Source organism: Delphinapterus leucas, chromosome 8 (assembly GCF_059928025.1).
Source record: "Delphinapterus leucas isolate spDelLeu-1000000601 "Yukka" chromosome 8, BTC_Dleu_Yukka2, whole genome shotgun sequence".
NCBI lineage: Eukaryota > Metazoa > Chordata > Mammalia > Artiodactyla > Monodontidae > Delphinapterus > Delphinapterus leucas.
The window spans coordinates 1,841,866-1,846,987 of record NC_143136.1 but is presented as its reverse complement, the minus strand read 5'-3'; the positions used below and the strand labels follow the sequence as shown (position 1 = coordinate 1,846,987).

The 5,122-nt window shown below is 39.2% G+C and overlaps 1 pseudogene; it reads right to left on the bottom strand.

The window, feature by feature from the left end:
• Positions 1-351: 351 nt before the first annotated feature.
• On the bottom strand, positions 352-1,852 carry LOC111172116 (DNA sliding clamp PCNA pseudogene; annotated as a pseudogene).
• Between the last annotated feature and the right edge of the window lie 3,270 nt (positions 1,853-5,122).

The following is a 5,122-nucleotide window of genomic DNA, read 5'->3' as shown; positions in this document are numbered from 1 at the left end:
GTTTCTGCCAGCAAAAATGACAAAATAGTATATATTTGTTCTACTCTCCCCTTTTCATTTCTTGAGCTCAAGTCATAACACCAAAATAAGTTTGGCAAATGAATCCCCCAAAATACTTTGTCCCCTGCTGTATCTGGAATACTTTTAATCACTATATCTAATGTCATATCAACCTGCTCTAGACTGAAAAAATAAGCTCATTTACATGAGCTGCTTGAATTGTGAATTTTCTAGGTTACTTGCAACCATCGGGGTCCAAATGAAGGCAGTGTCCTGTGATGCTTGAAATTCAAATGACTTTTATTTAAATTGAAAACAATACTTAAAACTGCATTTAGAGTCAAAACTTTTTTGTTTATAAAAATTATAAGGAGTATTCCTAGGTGAGGCAAAGTATTACTAGGTTAACAAGACCAGATTTGACTTTGGACTTTACTCTTTGAACAAATTGTAGAGAATGGAGGGAAAAAAAGTTACTTACAGAAAACAATATCTACATATGTACTCAGAGGTACAAAGACAAAAGAGACTTAAGTATGTGCTGGCATCTCAGAAGCAGTTCTCAAAGAGCTTAGTTTTATTTCCTTGAATTTGAATTTTAAGAATGTCTAAGCTCCTTCTTCATCCTCAATCTTGGGAGCCAAATAGTACTTTAAATGTCCCATATCAGCAATTTTATACTCTACGATGAGGGGTACATCTGCAGACATACTGAGTGTTACTGTAGGAGAGAGTGGAGTGGCCTTTGTAAAGAAGTTCAGGTACCTCAGCGCAAAAGTTAGCTGAACTGGTTCATTCATCTCTATGGTAACAGCTTCCTCTTCTTTATCAACATTCCTCGTTTGTGACAACTTAATATTTCCATTTCCAAGTTCTCCACTTGCAGAAAATTTCACTCCATCTTTTGCACAGGAAATTACAACAGCATCTCCAATATGACTGAGATCTCGGCATATACGTGCAAATTCACCAGAAGGCATTTTTACTACACAGCTGTACTCTTGTTCTGGAATTCCAAGCTGTTCAAAATCTAAATCCATTAACTTCATTTCATAATCTGAAACCTTTTCTTGATTCGGAGCTTCAAATACTAGTGCCAAGGCGTCCACGTTATCTTCAGCCCTTAGTGTAATGATGTCTTCATTGCCAGCACATTTCAGTATTTTGGACATGCTGGTGAGGTTCACGCCCGTGGCCAAGTTGCGGTGGCAGCGGTACCTGCCGAAGCCCTCAGAGCGCAGGGTGAGCTGCATCAAGGAGACATGGGACGAGTCCATGCTCTGCAGGTTCACGCCACTCGAGCTGATGTCCCAGCAGGCCTCGTTGATGAGGTCCTTAAGTGCCTCAAGCACCTTCTTCAAGATGGAGCCCTGGACCAGGCGTGCCTCGAACATGGTGGCGGAGTTGTAGGGACACGGCTACTGGCGGAAGGAAGGAGGAAGGTGTAGCCGACTTAGGCTTCAGAAGATGAGAGTGACGGGAGGAACTAACCCATGAATGCTTGAGACAGAGGAAGCCCACACACAACCTGCCGCGCCTATAGCAGTTTAATCAAGCAGTCTCTTCTTACCCCGAGCCTGGAGACCTCCTCAGAGATGAATTCCTTGAACCCTTTACAGAAGTCAATTCCTTATCGATTAGTACTTAACTCGTAATAGGGTTTGGGGTTGGGGGAGAGGGATTGGAAACAATAATTAATAAGAATAAGCAATAATAATAACTAATTTAGATTTCCAACTGCTCATTCTTTTTAATAGTAATGCTTATTCTCTTTATCAGTTCTTAAATTTATCAGTATCTATCTCTTTACTGGACTCTCCTACACCAACCCACCTCCCCTATAGCATGTGGGTATCATCTAGAATTTTGACTATAGTTTATTACAGGTATACTTTTTTGTTCGTTTTGTCTTAGTCCTTGCTTTAGTAAGTGGTTTGGTCACTCAGAGGTCCAATATTCTAGAGTTCATTTCTTTTCTTGCTATAGGGCTCTTTTAAAATGTCTCCAAAAGAGTCTTTGTGTAATAAAATTTCTGAGGACTTCCTTAGGCGTCTGAAAATATCCTTATTTTGCCAGTGTGTAAATGATAGCTTAGCTGGGTATAAAATTATGAGTTTAAAGATTGTGGTCCTTTGATATGGAAACTATCACTCTACCGTCTTTCTGCATCCAGTTTTGTCATTGATAAATACGGTGTCAATCTGATTGGTGTTCCTTTAAAAATTACTGTTTATTTTCTCATTGGAAGTTCTATAATTTCATCTCCTTAATGTTCATAAATTTCACTGTAGTGTGTTGAGATGTGGCTGGCTCTCTCCCCCGCTTATTGACATTGTACATATTCCTCAAATCTGCGAAATTCTTGGTCAATGATTTTTCAAATATTGTCTCCCTCATCCTTATTGTTTTCTCCCTTCTGGGACCCTAACGTCTGAAAAGACAGTTCTTCAGTCTTCTGTATTGCTTGACTTCCTACTATGAAAAATCCTTTTCATATCTTCATTGTTTCTTTTAGAGAATTCCTAAGACTGGTCTTTTTATTTACTAATCTCAAGCTAAATTCATTTTCACATTTAACTCAGCTACTGATATTTTTTAAATAAATAAATAACTACCTCCTTGGTTTTTTTTCTGTATAACTTCTTGTTCTTTCATCTTCCCAATAATCCCTCCCCACCGGCCTTCTTATTTCTTAGAAGGGATTGAACAGCCTCTTTAAAATTTCTTGTTCTGCTTTAATGGAATAAATGGAATCCTTGTTCCATTGATTCTGCTTCATCTAGTATGAATTTCTTTCTCATTCTGTTGTCTTTCTCTTTATAGAAGTTGTATTCCTAAGAAGTCTCATTACTTTTGCTGAGAGATTATGCTTTCCTGAGATCTTCTCTATCTTTGCTGGGAATGGGTATCTGAGGAGAGAAGATAAAGCTCATGTAAGAACTTGGTCTGCTTCTGAAGATTTTGTGGGGTGGAAGGAGGGTGCATCTCATGGTGAAGAGCATCTAGTGTTACACATCATGTCTCCTCCTTGGCACTGGTCTTATTCAAGAACTGCCTCCCTGCTGTGATTGTCTAACACCTGAGCAGAGAGAAAGGAACGCTAGGTGGCTGGAAAGTCTGGAAGGACCTGTTTTGAACTGTTCGTCATCCCAGTGAGAGTGTAGCAGGGTCCTTGATTTACCCCACCACCCCCGCTAGCCCTGGAATGGCTTCTCTTCTCACACAGACTGAATGGGGCTCCACAAAGCTTCTGGAATCAGTGGATTGAAGTCTGACATCAGTCTTGGAAAATCTCAGCCATGAGCTCTTCAAATACAACTTCTGCTTCACCCTCCCCTCCACCTCTCTCCTTTTGAGACTCCAAATGTAAGTAGGTTGATCCAGTTGACTTGGATTCAGGTCTGTTTTTTCTAGTCTTTTCTTTCAGTCCACTAATCTTGTCTTCTGCTGTACCCTGTCTGCTCTCAAATTTATTCAATGAGTTTAATTTTAGGTACTGTATTTTCACTTACAATGTCTAGTTGATCTTTTTTAATAGATTCTAATCCTTTTTTGAAATTCTCCATCTTTTCAGCCACTTAGTGCATCTCTCCCAGATTGTGGTTGACATATTTGTACTTGTTAATGTTAAATCTTTGTGTGTTAGCCCCAGTGTCTGGATCATCTATTGATCTACTTTTATTGACTGCTTTTTAGCAATCATTACTCGTATTTTCATACTTCATATTCATGTAAGTTTTGATTGTAGACCAGACATTGTGCATATAAAAACAATAGAGACTAAAGTTGATATGACTGTTCCTCTGAGGATTCCCCTTCCCCACCCCCAGATAGAAATAATCACCTCAACCTAATTAGAGATTGAGCTGGTTCAAGACTGGGTTGCAGCATTAGAATTAGTCCACATTTGTGTTTTCCAAGTCTGAAGGATGATGCCTGTGTTAGTCTGGGTTCTCCAGAGAAACAGAACAAATAGGATAGAAAAGGAGATTTATTGTGAGGAATTGACTCATAGGAGATGTCCCAGCTCAAGCAACAAGGCAGAAAGAAAAGGGACAAATTTCTTCCTCTGCCTTTTTGTTCTATTTAAGCCTTCACAGCGTTGGAGAGGGTCTTCACATGTGGGAGGGCCATCTTCTTTACTGAGTCCACCAAGTCCAATGCCAATCTCATCCAGAAACACCCTGGCAGACACACCCAGAAAGAATGCTTAATCAGATATCTGGGCATCTTCAGATCCAGTCAAGTTGACCCGTAAAATTAACTATCACAAAGTCTGACAGGGGGTGTCCCTAGCAAATGAGGTGGAGATCTTACTGCCTTTCCAGCCCAGCTGCTCCATCTCTTGCACCCCAATACTCAGCAAGGAATCTGCAGGAGAAAACAGCTACATCTCTTGGTCTCCTCTAGATTCCAATCTCTCACGCCATCCCACATGATTTTCAAAATATTCATGAACTTATCTTTTCCCCAGGACAGTCCCTCTGCCTAGGCAAGCCCCAACACTAGCCTCTACCCAGACTCAGAAAATGCCCTTAGGAAAGTAAATGGTTGGTGATTGCAGCTCACCTAGGAATGGCTCTGCCTGCTCTTGAATTTTTAAAAATTGAAATATAACAATATTATGTTAATTTCATGTGTACCACACAGTGATTTGATATTTGCATACATTATAAAATGATCACCGTAGTAAGCCTAATAACCATCTGTCCCCATACAAAGTTATTACAATATTATTGATAATATTCCTTTTTCTGTATATTACATCCCCATGATTTATGTATTTTATAACCAAAATTTTGTACCTCTAAATCCCCTTCACCTACTTCACCCAATCCCCCACCCTCTTCCCCTCTGGCAACCACCCATTTCTTCTATCAATGAATCTGTTTTTGTTTTGTTTTGTTTGTTTTGTTTTTTAGATTACACATATAAATAAAATCATACTTGTCATATTTGTCTTTCTCTGTCTGACTTATTTCACTTAGCATGATACCCTCTAGATCCTTCCATGTTGTTGCAAATGGCAAGATTTCATTCTTTTTTATTGCTGAGTAATATTCTATTATATATAAATATCACATCTTCCCTATCCATTTGTGTCTGTGGATGGACATTTAGG